The sequence below is a fragment of the Hibiscus syriacus genome, unplaced genomic scaffold (assembly GCF_006381635.1).
Source record: "Hibiscus syriacus cultivar Baekdansim isolate YM2019G1 unplaced genomic scaffold, ASM638163v2 tig00002982_pilon, whole genome shotgun sequence".
Classification (NCBI taxonomy): domain Eukaryota; kingdom Viridiplantae; phylum Streptophyta; class Magnoliopsida; order Malvales; family Malvaceae; genus Hibiscus; species Hibiscus syriacus.
In genome coordinates, this window is record NW_024061959.1 from 754,237 (window position 1) to 772,393 (window position 18,157).

The 18,157-nt window shown below is 33.3% G+C and overlaps 1 pseudogene; it reads right to left on the bottom strand.

Moving 5' to 3' along the window:
* Nucleotides 1-7,838: 7,838 nt before the first annotated feature.
* Nucleotides 7,839-12,694, bottom strand: LOC120166499 (annotated as a pseudogene).
* Nucleotides 12,695-18,157: the final 5,463 nt, after the last annotated feature.

Sequence of the window (18,157 nt, forward strand, 5' to 3'; positions counted from 1 at the left end):
AAAGTGACGAAGTTTTCTTGCCACAGATGGGCAATGAAATTTTAACAGAAAGAAATTAGTGGAGCCAATTAAATAATGAGTTATCGTTAACTTCTCAACATGATGTGATATAAATAGCCTCATTCGAGATTCAATTCAGATAGACTATCTATCAAAGGTGAGTTAAGAATCCAATCAGAGCAAACGCTACTATCTTATTGTAAGAATTTGAAGAAATGGTCAAGGAAACCTAACCTGAACTTCTTGGGCCTCCATAATTCCTTTTTTTCCTTTTTCCCGACAAAATTCTGATTTTTTTGGTCAATTAAAGAGTTAATAACCCTAAAGAGTTTGGCATGGTTGAATGGTATATTGAATTCAATGTTAACAATTGAGCAAACACCTTCAATTTTGATTTCGATTGACTCTATAGCTCTAACTACCATCCTTGGCATGAATGTATCGTAGGGCTTGTCATGGACGTGGATGTCCCATCGATTACTACTATGGCTAGCTCTAGATAGTAGCTATTGATTTTCCATCATAAAGTAGCAGCACATACACAGTCTGCAAAGCCTAAAATGATGGATTTTCTTTTCAAAGCAAGAATGAAAGTTCTATTGGATTTATACACAAGTTCAGATAGGGAAAGCCAAATTTATCAGGGGTAAAAAAACAACTAGGCCAAGAAGAAATTGACACGAATCAAGAACTGCAATGATGTACGCTGGTGTAAATAAAGAGTGAAGATAGCCAAATCAGGAATAGAACGAAGACTGCTCATGCAACCATTCCCATCACAGATCAAGAAAACATGCATTAACATAAACATATACGTCACAAGAATTTACAGCTTTGCATCATACATTCATCATCGCATGCAATAAAAAGTTTTTCCCTTCTCGTAAGGATGCCTTTATAATCTCTTTTGAGAAACTAATTTCATATTTCTCAAGATTGTTCGCCTAAGAACATCAATCTAGTCTTTCTTAAGATTGTTTTCCCTAAAATCCTTATTTTCCTCCTCTTATGAAGACATCATCTAAGTTTCCTTTCTCAATACCATTTTCTCCTCTCATGAGGACAAATTCAAAAAGTCATTTTTATTGAAATAAAAATCAAATCAAATACAAGAAATGAACTTCATCTTGATATCCAAGATAGTTATTTATAAATTCATCATTTTTATAGATCTTTCAGGAGAGAAATGATTGACGACAACTAGATCTCCTCAACACGAGAAAGCAATGTCCCCGTCATATTTGACGTTGAAAAAATCACCTAGAGCAATCCGATCTCTTCGTCACGTAGGAGCAGTGTTGTTTCCAAAACTAAATTATCTTTAGACAATCAGATTTTCTCAATGCAAAAGAACAGTGTTGTCTTCATTATCCAAATCCAACCATATCTCCTCAGCACGAAGGAGCAGTGTCATCCAGATAACCAGATTTCCTTAAGGAACAAGGTTATCTCCAAATACAGCTAGACATTCTCAACACGAAGGAACAATTTCATCCACTGACCAGATCTCCTCAATGCAAATGAGTAATGTCATCCTCTGACAATCAGATTTCCTCAACACGAAGGAACCGTGTTGTCTCCAAATTATCCAAATACGTCTAGACATCCTCAACACGAAAGAATAATGTTATCCACCCACTAGATCTCCTCAATATGAAGGAACAGTGTTATCCTCATACAATCAGACTTCCTCAATGCGAAAGAACCATGTTATCTTTAAATTATCCATATTGACTCGACTTCCTCAACGAGAAGGAACAGCGTCATATAAAAGCGGTCAGAACTCTTCAACATGGATGAGCAGTGTCCTCTTCAACACCAAATTATTTCCATATTGATCCGACTTCCTCAATGAAAAGGAACAACATCATCTTCAATAAACAATTTACCCGAAAGTGGCTAGATCTCTTCAATGTGGATGAGCAGTGTCGTTTCCAACATTAAATTATCTCCAAGCAATCAGATTTCCTCACCAAGAAGAAGTAGTGTTGTCTTCAGATACAATTATTCAAATACGACTTAGTGTTCTTCAGAGGAAGCAGTGAAATTATCACTAGATTTAGCGTCCTTCAGAAGAATGAGAGCATCAGGGTCTTCAAATTTAACTTCTACAATCGAATAAGTAGCCATTCAAATAGGCTAGCCATTCTCATCCTGAAGGAATAATGTTGTCAACAAACAAAAATTGTATCCTTTGAGATTGTTTCTCTTGAAACAAAATGTTAAAAATATCTCCCTTGAGATAAGAATCATCATTGAATTTGAAAATGGAAGATAAAACTGAATGAAAATCATCTTTGCCCTATTCTTGTTAACACAAAGAATGGGCAAAGAGTAGCAGCTGTTGACACCTGTTTTCATTCGAGTTTTTTTTTTTATTATTATTATTATCATTATTGTTATTATTATTATTACTAATATTATTTTTATTATTTTCAGGTTACAAAATTTTACAAGTCAAGCCCGAATTACAACTAACCCAAACCCATTTACAGTTACCCATTTCGGTTCAAGCCCATGCAACCTGAAGCCCAAAGATCAGGCCCACGCATGAGACCCCTAACAAGCTAGGGTTTCCATCTCTAGCTCTATTCACTGCCAATCTCCAGCTGTTGGATCTGAGTGAGATCCAACTGTCTATAAGCATTAATATTTAGGGTTTTTCATCCAAAGAAGAATCCAACCGCCACTAACAAAGGGAGACTGCCCAATGCGTGTAATGCACAAGCTTCACCGTTTAGCTCCCCAATCGTGTAAACCATCATCGTTGATCTCCCAAGCCACTGTCGTCAGCAAATCTGGACAAACAGTAAAAAAACACACCCAAATCAATCAAATACCAACCAAATCTAAAACCCATTACAAATTTTCATCAAAATATCTAAATATCTGAATATTATCTACCCGAGCTTAGGGAAATCATTCCCCTACCAAATAGAGTTCATGATTTCCATCCAAGAATCATCTTAAATCGGGCATGCAAGAAACATTTTCAGAAGGGGGATTTCGAACAAAAAAAACAGAAGGCATTCAAATAAAAAATAGGTTCGAACCGGAAAAAAAAGAGGGAACCACCATTCGAACAAAAAACTCACCTTTTAGTAGGATCAGACCACCGTTGCTTCACCGGAGCAATAATATTCTGTCTTCGAAGGTAAGTTTATTACCTTTGGGATTTGGGTTTAAATTTTCGGTTTTGGGGGCTTTTGGAGTTTGGTTTCAGGGAGTTGATTGTGAAAGGTTTAGTTTTGGGAGGATATTTCGAACGCCTCATACCCCCGTGGTCATCGATTTGCGGTGGCCAGGGTCTTGGCTCGTATTCATCAGTGGCTGAAAGAAAGAAAGGAGGAGATAAAGGAGAGAGTATAGGCTTATTATTTTGGCTGGATTGAAAAAATAAGACCCTAGCGATTTTTGGGCCATTTTCGGCCTAATATTTTTGTTATATTTCAGACGTCAAGCGACGTCGTTTTGGGGGGAAGCATTAATGCTTCAGTGCCTGTTTAGGGGGAATCACGTGTTATGTTCCAATATTTTGCAATCTCATCGTGTAGCCATTAATTGAAACTTTGTGATATTTTTTGGGCATTTAATTCTCCACATTTATATTTAAGTCACCATCATATGTATTATGCCATTTTCGTTGATGTTTGATTCTGGCCATAATTTTTTCTAATCTTTCATTTAGGTCATTGTTTTGTATATCGGTGCCTTTTGATAAAATTCTCATTTATTCTTCCGAATTTCTGGTTCATTTTATTTTAGTCCTTTGCTTTACTATATACGAAAAAGACTATTCAGGCTCCAAGTCCTTAATTTATGTCTTGTTTACATTATGAATGTTTTATTTTGGGTCAGTTTTAATTTATTCTCGTGGTTAGACCTTGTTAATTCTGTTGAGCTTTGATTTAGTCCTTTTTTCGCCTCAAATTTGTTGATTTGGACTTTGTAGTTTTCCTGTCATTTTATTTTAGTGTTTATCATATGAATGTGATATTTATTTTACGAAAATTTTAGTATAGTAATAAATATTGGTTGCTAAAGATAGGTAGGTAGGTAGGTAGATAGATAGATATTTTGTTTTTTAAATCGTCATTTTCAAATGACTACAAAAATACTCATTTTATTTGCCAAATTTTAATGTCTTTTATACTCGAAATCGTTTTCAAGAATCTTTATCGTAGAATGGGCGTGAAAAAGCACTACTTAATGGAAGAAGTGTGATTCAAGACACCATTCGAACGAAATGTGAACTTGAAATAAATCGAGTGTTTCTTATTTATCTATTAAAATGATAGTGATATTTTAATTAGCCCTTTTTATTAAGTATTGACAATTTATGTTTTTTTATAAAAAGAAATAACGGATTATTTCATGCAAGTTACTGATATTAATTTCTTATTCAATTTAATATTTTTAAACAATTCGATGAGAGAACATTCTTTTACAGATAAGAAATAGATGTGATAGCTTTCTCGATAGAGGATTGCGAATCTCGAGATTTCTTTTTCAAGATAAAGAATTTTCTTTAATAGTTAATTCAAAACAAATTATTTAATTTTCAATAAAAGGATCGCACTTTAAATATTGATACGAATTCACGATGTCTACCATTTACGACAATGTATAAGCGACTAAGTATATATTTTGGGCGTTGTGAGGGTGTTTATCCTTTCCCACGCATAATCGATTCTCGAATCCTTAAAAAAATAAATTGGTAAATGCATACCATCTTTTCTCTTTTAAATGATTTTTTAAATTGCTTTAAAAGTCGTTTTTAGGTATTCGACCTACATAACGCAAATGTCGATGGCGACTCCATTTCATAATAATAATTCAGATTAATTTGAAAATCTCAATTTTTTTAATAAAATCATTATTTTTTTTAAAGGAAAATTTTCAAAAATGGTTATGACAAACTCAAAATCAATCGTGTGTATTTTTATAAAAAAATGGTAATAATTAATTTGTCCTTGTTATTTTAATTTAAGTGTTAGCGATGCATGTTTTGCTTTAAATTGTGGGTAATTTTATGCAATCGTTAATATTAAATTTTTATTTCATTCGTGGTCTTTGATAACATGGAGGAGGGGATATTTTTCGAAGAGATGAGAAATAGATGGGATAGTCTTCCCATAGGAGGATGTTTAAATCTCGTAATTTATCCTCAATTTAAATAATTTTTCCTAATAAATAATTCAAAGAAATTAATTAATGTTCAATAAATGGATAATGTTCTAATTTTATATTCGAATTCATAGTTTTACTTCTATGACAATGTATAAGCGACTATGTACCAATTTTTGGACGTTGTAGTGGTGATATGTCTTCCCCACGTGTAATCGATTCTCGAACTCTTTAAATTGAATTTTTGGTAAACATACACCGATTTATGTCTTTTAAATATTTTTTAAAATCATTTAAAAGGCGTTTTATTAGGTATTCAACCTACCTAACCTAAATGTTGATGACGACTCCAAAAGCAACCAACTCAATTTAATCAAAGTAATTTGAAAATAAATATTTTTAAAATAAGTCGTAAATGAACTTTTTCTTTTAAAACGTAAAAACTGTTTTAAATTAAAAATGAACATTACTACAAAATTAGTCTAGATTTACAAATTTTTCATCTAAATATAGTTAGAAAATATCATAAGTTATTTACATCAATGCACACATATAATCATATTTTAGACAATTTTTAAATGATGATTTATATGGAAGATTATTATATGATGTGCAAGGTTTAACAAATAGCCCTTAAAATTGTTCGAAATATGATCAAAGTATTGATACATATGACTTATGGTGTCTCCTAATTATATTTATATATAAAATTTGTAGGTCTCAACTAATTCAATAAGAATGTTTTGTACAGTGTTGTGATATGATTATATGGTAATGAAATTATGTTTAGTATATTTACATGCATAATATAAAAGTGTGTGACATCTTTAGTTATGTTTGATATGTATATGAAATTAAAAGTATATTACTTTGTTAATTCAAATATATGAATATGATTAATTTGCATTTGTATATTATATTATATTATATTATATTATATTATATTATATTATATTATATTATATTATATTATATTATATTATATTATATTATATTATATTATATTATATTATATTATATTATATTATATTATATTATATTATATTATATTATATTATATTATATTATATTATATTATATTATATTATATTATATTATATTATATTATATTATATTTAATAGTTTTTTAGCATTTTTATATTTATTTTTTGAATATGTAAACATTTTTATATTTTAAATTTAAAATAGTTTTATTTGTTTGAAAATAAATAAACTAAAATTAAAAAGAAATCAATTTAACCCTCAAACTAAATCAAAAAAATTAATTTAATCCATCTACCACCACATCAACGGTCATATTTCGTCACATCAACGTCGTACCAATCAACATTTAATTATATCAAAGGAAGATATTAATTTTTTTCTAAAAACTAAATTAAGTGAAAAATACAAATCATATTTTTTCTATTTTTTTATGTCCGCTTATACTATTAAGCGATAAATAAATAAATCTGTCCTTTCACAAACAAAAATTAATTCCCAACTCAGACCAGGCAACCCAGGTATATACCAATCTTTTTAAAAAAAAAACTGAATTAGAACGTACAGATATACTTTAAAATATAAATCCATTATCATCCATAGCTAATATATAATTCAAATTTACTAAATTCAACATTTAGTTGATTTAATAAAATATTTTTAAAAAGTAAGGTATATACTGAAATCATTATTTGGAAAAATAATAGAAATTTTAGTTCAACTTTATTATTAGAATATTTAAAAAACTAAAATCAAATTCAGATAATAATTATTAGATTCATATTTTAGTCTTTAAATTAGAATAATTTAAAACACTAAGTGACTTTAGTTATAAAAGAATTGTTGTTATTCCTTAAAGTCTTAAGTTTGTGTACCATGAATGCTATAGGTGTGAGCGTTCAATGTTAGATAGTTGAGAGTTATCTTTAAACAAATGTTATCTTGTACTTAGCCAAGATTAATTAAAAAATCTAATTTAAAAACTATTAGAATATTTAAACTTAGGGTAAAAATACATAAATGATCTCCCGACTATAAGGTGGTGTTATATTAAGTCTCTTGACAATTAAAAGTTACAAAATGAGAGTCACTCGACAATTCATATATTACAAACTCATATTGAGATTAACGTTAACATGTTGACTGTGATATGATAAAATTTGATCACAAAATTATTTTAATTGTATTTTTATAGATTGAATCCTCATTTACATTATGTCGTCGAATCAATCCTTGAAATTTTATAATGACAAACTAGTGCCTAAAAGCAACGACGATGTTAGTAGACATTAATAAAATATAATTTTATCACATCATATTAACGTCCAACTAAGACGTGTGTCAATTATTTAACAAAAAATAACATTTATGAAACACATTAATAATCGGGTAACTATTTTATAACATTTAATAATAAAAAACTAAACAAACAATATCTTAAAGTCAGAGGATCATTATAATTTATAATAGTCAGGAGACTCGACAAAATAACACTCTATAATCAGATAATCATTTGTATACTTTACCCTTAAATTTACAATATCAATCTAAATGGAAAAAAAACCCTAGTATTCAAATATGTATTATCCCTTAAATTAAGCACTGTAACTCGCAAAATCCAATTCCAAACTCTAATAGCAAAGGTAAAAACCGTTCACCATCAATCAAAGTAAAATTCTCATCCATATTTGCATGTATTCGGGAACAGGCTACTATCTCAAAAACTGTAATTTCAATTTTTTTCCCTCTTTCTTCCTTTTGGTGAAGTATAATACAGTTGCAATGGATAATAAAAAATTAAATACAAACCTTATGAATGACTTCATTTCTTACTGCATAACAAATACCATGCCCATGGAGTTGAGGCTAACATTAACATCCAAGGATTTGTAAACTAAATACAGCTACCCAAGGTTGACGACGAAATGGCACTGGTAAAACAATCCAAACATAGCAATATCATTCAAGAATGTGGAAATGGACCAACCAGCCATTTGTTAATGACACCTTCCACTTAATGGGAATGCAAAGCAAAGCAGCCACCACAATGACCCAAAATCAGTTCAGACGGCCAGGCCAAGTAATCAGCCATCCAAAACATCTCCAGTTGTAGAGCAATACACGAAAAAGCTTCAAATGGGACTCCTCGGCATGACCCCGACAATTGGATTTTCACTTTTAATATCTTGGAAATGGATATTTGATCCAGTTAAATTCAGCTGGCCATATCCTGACATCCGGCTGAGCTAAAAGTAGAGGAAAAGAATGTTGAGTAGAACTAAGATTTGAATTCACTGTAACGGACCTGTCAACTTTGGTTGGCCTGCTAAGCAAATAGTGCCTTGACATCAGATACATTGCTCATGTACGTCTGCTCAACACCACATCCTTTCTTTAGCCCCGAATCGTGACGACAAAAGCATCAATATGAGTGATGTAATCCTTTCTTTGTCAAAATCAAATAGCCAAAATTTCAAAGTCATCTCATTAAAGCTACTTGTGGATTGGTAATCCATAATTTTGGAATGATCTGATTCGTCCATCGTAGCCAGCTGTTACAATTACGAGGCCCCATGCATGAGAAGAACCAAGAGCACTCTGGCAAGACGTCTTAAGCAACTTGTACTGAGATTTGCAAATTGAAGAAGATACAACCAAGGAGTTTGGAAAGGGAAGTTTTTCCTCTGGCCAGGTTGCAGTACCCTTGGGGAAAGACTCCGAGAAAAATCCATGTCCCGATGAAAAACGTTCAGAATAGGAGAATCCCAATTTTTGTTGGGAGCTCTCACCTGACTCAGACTGCAATACGCCAGTATTCTCCTTACAACTCCATCGGCCAGACAAATATTTGGGTGATGGTGAAGTTCCTGAAATATTTGGGGAAATAGAGTTTCTATATGTTATCCCACACCAAGGTATTGCGACTGATGCATTATTCGAGAAAAAACGTTCACAGGACCAATTGTTCTTTGTGTGGGGCACTGGCCCATCCTGTTTAACATAGTTCCACACATAGACATTAGAATCATCGCTCGCTGAAACAATTCGCATTCCATCTGAGGTGAATGCTGCAGATACCTGGCTCCCTGCATTGTGTAAACCTGTAGATAGAGAAGACAACTTAAGGGTGTTAATATAGTCATATTGATTAAACTTTAAAGCAAATAATATGGTGTTCAGAACTCAGTAGTTCAAATTTTGATCAATCTTTGCTATATCCATGTTGCATCAGTATTTTCCATCTCAACGCTTCATCGCCACATTTCCAATTAATTATGAAGATACCAAAGTGGCAACAAACTTTGGATCTGATAGAAAATAGTCAGGCAAACAATTACCTACCTCTAAATTTGCATACCATGTCAATACCATTGAGGATTCGAACTTGTGAATCAGCAGAAGTGACCATCAATATATCTGGGTCCCCTGGGGAAAACTAGAAGATAATCACTCTATTAACTTTTGAATGCTTGGAAGCTTATTTGAGGGAAAATATCTTTTTTAAAAAAAGGAATGAGGAAAAAGGGAAGGTAGGGGTCAATACCTGAAGTCCAGTTATTCTACTGCATGGTGGCTTCTTCTTACTCTGTATGCATATTTGAGCATTAAGTTGCAGACAGTTATCTGGTTCATGTAAACACTGCGTTTAGTGTTTTCCAAACAAATTAACTTTCAAAAAAGCATTCTATTACAGGTCTGTTAAAGAACATTCGGAGGTTGGACATAATGTAAATCACCTTTCAATACTACCATGTTGCCAATCATAAGAACAAATTTTCAGATTGTATAAATTAGAAACCCCAAACATGAAAGAATAAGGTTTGACAAGGGGAGTTCAACATTGCCCTTCAGATTGCAAAAGTAAAAATCCAATTTATAAATTAATAAATATTGTTATACTTTTTTAGCATAGGGTTATTTCATTCATCAAAAGTAAAACCGAATTGCATTCCAAGACAGCAGAAACCTTTCCTCTTAGACTTTGTGGGCAGTCTAAACTTGTAAGGTTTCTAGACAAGATAGATTGTTCAACACAAAAGTTCACATATCAAAGTTTTTAGTTCCTACAGGAAAGGATTATTCCAATTGATATACTCACAACATTCTATTTTAATGTATTGAAACTGGTGAATTTAAGAAGAATACGCTGTATTCCGATAAACTGCTAAACAAAGAGTAAAAGTCGTCAGATCCTAGAATAGCATTACCGGAGATGTTGACAATAAAACAATTTTTCAGGGAAAAAAGGACCAGCAAAACAAAGATATACCTGAAGCATCATAGAAGTGGCAATTGCCATTCATTGAGCCAATAACTGCACCCTGTAGAAGGAAAAAATTAATGAACTGGAGACCCTAAACCCAAAAGCTAAATAAAATGAAGAAAAGCTCCTTCAGACCTTTCCATCTGGACGGTAACACACGGCTGTAACAATATCTGTCACATCAGTCTAATCAACAACTTGACAACCAGGAATTGCCCAGATACGCACTTTCCCATCAATGGAACCACTAATGAAGTAATCATCATTCACCGGATTAAACTGAACGCATGTTACTGCATAACAGATCAATAAGATTATATCTTATAACAATTATAATGGCACAAACCAGAATGCCAAAGGTGATTTCTCACCTTAGTAGACATTTCTATAACCAGAAATAAGACAGAATAAAAACTCAAGCACGGATTAAGCTTTATTACCATAATTATTGTGGAAATATACTTGTTGGCATTCGTCATATCCGACTTGCCACAGGCGAACTGTCTTATCAACAGAAGATGATAGAATATGCTGCAAATACATACACCTTAATTACATATCCAAGTAAATTCTAGCAAATAATAGCAAGTTGTTTCAAATTTCAGGGCAATTAGTAACCTTATTCTTTGACCAGGAGAGGTCCAAGACCTCACCACAATGCCCATGTAACTCATGGATAGGTTTATCCAAGATTCGAAAAACTTTCTGAGGGAAAATGACACAGATCGTATCTGAATTTTTCTTCACACTTTGTGATTTTTCTTTTTTCTCTTTGTCCGCATGAAGAGGAACTAACTCAGAAAAATTATTTACTTGGAAGTAGACATATGAAGGATTTACATCATGAATATCGGAATTCCCTGAACTTTCAGACTCCACAACTTGCCACACACGCACAACACCATCTTCCCCCGCACTTGCTAGATAATCACCGTCGGGGCTAAATTTCATTGTTAAGATTGCCCCCTCATGAGCTTGGATATCTTGTCTCATGTAAAGTGCTGAGAACTCCTTCGACCGCTTCTTGTAAGATCTAACTCGAACCAATTGAATCCTTGCCACAGTATTTGGATAAGAATTGCTGGATATCATACGTGCAGTTTCACCCTGCCTATCAACAATGCAAGCAACAGCACCTAATCGCCTAAGCCATCCTTTTTTTCCCTGCTTTCTTTCAATCCCTAAATGGGAAACTGCTTTGACCTCCCGACGCATAGCTTTTTGAACTAGGGGGGATAAGCCAAGCTTCCTTTCAAACTCATCAATGGTAAGCAAATTATTAGAACCTACTTCCCTCAATCCCTTGAACATACCATCTTGACTAACTTCATCAACAATGAACTCTGTCCCATCATCCAAATTCTTAATCCTACACAAAAAATTATCATCAAAAGCCCCATCTAACAACTCCCTGACATCACTTGACCAACAAGACACGGAAGACTCTCTCGATGAGAAACCGACATCAAAAGCTGATGATCCAAAAGCCGCTCTACTCTCCTCCATAATTCGATCAGTCTCCACTTCAATTCTATCACAACCCATGTCAGAGGGGCTTTCCCTGAGAGTCTGATATCCACTTAATCCCATCCATTTTAGAAATTTATTACGCCGTTCACGAATGCTACTGAAGTTTTTAACCCAAACTTCAACTCCAAAGTTAGCCGGCACGGAACTAGTGGATGCAGCATGCTCGGAATCGGAATTCTCGGGGCAATCGGAACCGAAATCAGACACATAGGTGATGTCTTCACGGGTGTCAAAAAATTGATCTTCCTCTTCGCTTAAACTTCCCATCATTAAATCATACAGTTCGACCCATTAAAACTCACCCTCCTCACCATAAATTGTCTCCTAAGAAAAACCCTAAACAATGTTCTAAATTCCCTACAAGTAGAAACGGAAAACAAAATATTAAAATCCCAAAACAAAACAAAAGAACCGCTATAAAACTATTACAAAACCTAGATCCCAATTAAGACCGCGAAAACTACTCCATTAGATAAAATAAAGACGAACAGCTTTAATCCAAAAAAACAGTGGTTAACAAAGAGAGCAGTGCAAAGTGAAACAAAGCAATTGAGAGGATACATTAAAATGATTAAAAAAAGGTATGAAGAAAGTTAGAAAGAAATAAAAAGATGAGTACAAATAAAATAAAGAAAGAGAGGGAATTGGAACCTGGGGTTTTTTATGAAGACTCCGTCAAACCCAATATAAGGCTTAATCATATCTCATCAGCAACTTGGCACCTTCTAGTTCCGCCATGGGGATTTCTAGTTCCTTCTCTCTCTTTCCCTCAATGGAGAGAACAAAGGGATGTGTGGTTTTACAAATAAATAAATAAAAAAAGACACTAAATGAAAGGTAGTTAAAGTACAAAAAGTAGGAAAAAGAAAATCTCGAGAGAAGTGAAAACGGATGACCATAGCCCGATTATCGAGGTTTGGAAAGACGCCTATTTCAACTGCCTCACTCTTCATTACTGCCTTTCTCTTCTTTTTACTGTTTTGTTACAGAATTAATTCATTGTTTTCGGCTGAATGACGATAATATTAGTGAAATTATAGTCATTTATGTTTACTTAGGGATTTAGAGTATTTATTAGTTAGATTCTAAACAAGTCGAATTGAGCTTGAATATTGTTCAATTTGATTTGATTTAAAAACTTTAAAATGGAGATTGATTGGACTCGAAAGCTCGTGAGTTTAAAATTTTTAAGCTCGACACGAACTCGAGACCATGAATTGAAGCTCAAAAAAGCTTGAAATTAAAAAAAATTAAATTTAACTCGGTTAAAACTTAAACTCGAACTGTAAATATATGAAAATTTTATATTGTATTTAAAAAAATAAAACATAAATGTTAATATTATTAATAATTTGATTTTTAAAAAATAATATATTATTTTTTCGAGTTGCTCGTGAGTTTTTGGAGTCAAATATTAAATAGCTTGTTTTGTTTGTTAAGAACTCGAGTCAAGTTCGAGTTTGAGTCGAGTCCATTCGAGTCAAGTATTTATCGAACTTTAATCGAGACAAGCTCGAATAACCTACAATCTGTCACGTCTCATTTACAATGATGTAGGCTGAATCTACACACTTTGATGGAAGTGAGTAGATAGCCTTATTGTGTCCCGATCGAGGATTGACAAGTACTGATGTCCTTGAATTATAAGTTTGGGCTGCAACAAAAATAAGAAAGAAATAAGATTAATAATGGACTTAAGAAATGGTTATATAATAAAAGTAATGAAAGAGATGGATGCGGAATTAGAAAGATGTTGATGGTCTTGATGGTGTTGATGTTGTAATGGAGATGGTGGTTATGTTGTATCTCAAGCACACCAAAGAAGAAACTATGCTAGGAAGTATAATCCCGATCTTCACAAACTTGCTTGAGGGGTGATGAAAGTGTCTTCAACCCACTAGATAAAAATCTAGGAATTTAGGAATCAAGGTGGAAGAATTGACGCCACAAGTATAAGAAATTATACTTGCTTAATCGATAAAGTTCACAAATAACTTTGAAGAGAGATTAAACTCACAAAGGTTTGTTTATAATATGAATGAGATGAGTACAAATGATGGCAAGCCTCTCAATTTATAGGAAATGAGAGGGCTTGGCCGAATGATTACATAGTGTTCGACTAGGTACATGTCTCTTAATGAAAATACATAATTAATTGAATGAAGAGATATGTCCTTAAGCTTGGTGTTGGTTCGGCTAACCCTTCATAAAGGGACTTGATGTTTCATCAAAGGTGGGAAGACATCTCCCTTGGCCGAATGGTGCGTGTTGGTTCATCTTGGCGCCAAAGTCATCTCTCTTGGCCGAATGATGGTGTGCCTCCTCAAGTTGGCGCCAAAGCTCTCATGTGCAAGGCATGTGGTGTGGTCGAATAGTCATGGAGCTTCATCTCATGTATCTTAGTTATTTAGGTCTCCAATGGATACAATCTCTTCACCAACGTGCCCTTGATGAAAGGGCATCTCCATGGGCAACATTATTCATGAAAGGTCATAATGTTTGGAAAGGTAACGTTTCATGTTTGATCTAGTTCTAAGGTGAATGAGCTGGCCATAGGTGAGTTATAGCATGGTGAACGTTATGGCAGCTCCTTATGAAAAGGTACGTTTTCACAAAATTTGAATTAGGACATATTTGAAGTGTCCTAGGTGGTTATGATGATGGTGCGGCTCCCCAGCTGAATTAAAGTCATCTTGTAGCTCAAATCTTCAGCTCAATCCAGCTATGAGCTCACGGGTCTACGGATAACTTCTCACTAATTATTCCTTATGCTCTCCTAAACGTCCCCATGTAAGTCTCCTTGCTGTTGCATGCTCCATTTAGCTCTAATATAGCTCCCAAGTTGTGGTCGAATGTACCTATATGTTAGAGTATGCTCAAAGACCAATCATATGATGATTGTAATAATAATTTTATTTACCGATTTTTTTAATAAAGGTATTGCCGCTATTATTTTCATTTATATATATGTGTTTAACATAAACTATAAGATAATAAAGTCTATATAATGACATAATTGTTATTATTAAAAGATCCCTAGTCAAGTATTATTATGGGCATGGACAATAATAATACGCTTAAGACTAACATGTAATTGATTGATGACAATGAGTTGTCATTGACATAGAGATGTTAGAATTGATAAATGATTATATTGTTAGAGAACAATGTATTGGATTGATCGACCATGAGCAAATGTCTTGGATTATTATGTGACAGTCATAACATTGCTCATAGTTATGACTATATGTATGATCCTCAGACTTGAGATCAATACTATCCCAACATATATTGTTGAATGTTTTGATGCAGCTAAACAAACTCTGTAACTGGTTGCTCTATAAAGACTGTTATTGAATATATCTCAATATATATAGTGGGTGTGTATGATTAAGATAGGATTTGTCCTTCCTACATAATAGGAAATATATCACATGCCACTTGATTGAGTAAGACTGGAAATGCATGGCCATGCTCGTATAAGTTGATATGAGATATCATAAATTATTCGTTAATTAAAGTCTACTCTAGATATCAAGAAACAATAGATAGGCTATACAAGTGTGACTATTCCAAGACTTGTGCCTATTCTAGATATAAAGGACATAAGGATGTAATACATAAAAGAGTAATCACCAAGATGATATGTCGAATCATATTTTCTTGTACTTAGGTGACAATTATATATTGCTAGATGTCACTCATTGTATGTAATAATATAATTGTTCTAATAATTACTGCTAACGTTACAAGAACCTACAAGGTCACACCCTAGGATTGAAATGAGCAAAGATGTACAATTTATTGTACGTTACTAAAATATATGTTTTAAGAATCCCGAATATTTAATTTCAATTAATTAATTAAATATAGATTTAATTAATTTGAAATAATAAAATCCTCAATATGATTAGTGTAACTTGGATATAAGAGGATTATTAAATTCTAACTAATTAAATATAGATTTAATTAATTTGAAATAATAAAACCCTAATATGATTAGGGTAACTTGGCTATAAAAGGGTGTGTTAGGTCTAGCAGCCGTTTTTGCAACAAACACACAAACCCTTCAGCCATTTTCTCTCAAAACAGTTTTGGGGAAAACAAATATTGTTCTCAATCGGGTGAACTGAGTAGAGGCCGAGACGTGATTTCGTGGAGGATTTCGATTCGAATCGATCTACACCACCGTATTCACTGATGTTCTTGTTGTTTTCAAGGAACCCACTGTAAGTATTCGCATCTCTTCCTCCCAATTTTGATTTTTCGTACTTGGATCGCTGGTGAGACCTTCGAGTTTTGTTTCCACTGTGCCATGGGGTGCACCAATGGTCCCAACAGTGGCATCAGAGCCACTTTTACGATATTATTTTGGGTTAAATTTTTTGTTGATGTAATATGTATGAGATGCATGTTATAATTTTATCGATTTCGGTAAATATGTTGATATCATTGTTCGAATCGTTACCCGCAACGATTAATATGTTAATTTTTTAATATGTTTTTCAATCGATTTGTTACTTGATGATCTATGGGAGTGCGATAGCAGATCGCGTTTAGCAGTGGAACAATGGTTGTTCCGATGCAGAAAACCTTCGGGATTGAAAATCCCAAAAGAATGATTCTATTGATAATTGTTATCAAATCGTGAAGTTTTTTCGTGGAAACAGAAGTACTGTTTTTTTAAAAAAATCCTACCGGCTGTACCGCGACGGCCTAAGCACGCTAGGGGCTCCGCCCATTGACCCTTTATCAACAGTACAAATTGAAGGCCCATATTAATATTTTTTAACAAAGGCGTAACAACGTGTATATATATATGATATGTTTGTTTTGCACAGTGTTTGATATGCATGGTTATAGCCCTTGTTCAATTCATAATGGTTTATTTTGAAATACAGTCTGCGAGCCGTGCCTTTCTATATCTCTGTTGTATTTATTTTCTCATCTTACTCCCTCGTATGTAAAACGAGTTTCTTTTAAAATTGTAAATCTATGAAGATTCACAAAGAGTAGAAGAATGGCGAGAAGATGCCTAGAGAGCATTCTTAGGCTTTAGGGTTCTTGGTTCTCCCATTGGCTTGGGATGGGCCACCTTAGTCATTGGTTTGGGCTATAACCATTGCATCTTATTTATTGTTATATTTGTTATGTATGCAATGCATCAAATGATAAAATAAGAATAAATATTAATGATATCAATAAGGGCCTAATATTAAAACGAACAATGATGAGATAATTACGCAAATCCCTCTTTATAATCTAAGTTAACTTAACCGTCCAATATTTACCCTCGTTAAGGCTTTGATCGATATTGTGTGGGCTTTGCCAAAGCATTGGCACATAAATATATCTTGGTTAAACGCGAAGAATAAGCAAGTGATATTCACCGGTTGAAATATTGGTAATAACTTAGCTAGGTTATTCTAATAGGATTAGAAACCTAGAGGTTAAATATTTGGATAAGTCATGAGATGACTTGAACAAAAGTTGTTCACCAAAATGAGGAGTTACATGAGATGTAACTAGTCAAGTGTTACTTACCTAAATAATCACTATCCTAAAATAAAAACCAAAGCTGATTTAGGAAATTGATGTATTATGGATCCTCACCCACTAGAAAAAGTTTCGTTAAATTTTTCCGAAATTAAAATAAATAGGGTTTTTAATTTTGAATAAAATAGTGGGAGTAATTTGTAAATAAAGTCCTATTTATAAATTTTAATTTGGTAAATTTATTTACTTTAATATTTCCATTGTTTTAGATTTAATGGCAAACAACACTTTATCACTGCGATCACTCCTTGAGAAGGATAAACTTAATGGCATAAACTTCCTTGACTGGTTTCAGAATTTGAGAATTGTTCTCAAACAGGAAAGCAATGAATATGTCATTGAGGAACCTGTTCCTGATGAACCGGCAGCTAATGCTTCAAAAGCTGACAAAGACAAATTCAAGAAACATATGGATGATATGTTAGATGTTGGATGTCTAATGCTTGCCACCATGACTCCTGAGCTTCAGAAGCAATATGAGGACATGGTTGCATATGAGATGATTCAAAATCTCAAAGAAATATATGAAGGGCAAGCACGTCAAGAGAGATATGAGACCTCTAAAGCTCTATTTCAATGTAAAATGGCAGAGGGAACTCCTGTAGGAGCTCATGTCATCAAGATGATGGGCTACATCCAAACGTTGGAAAAGTTGGGATTTCCTCTCAAAGATGAATTGTCTACCGATGTTATTCTCCA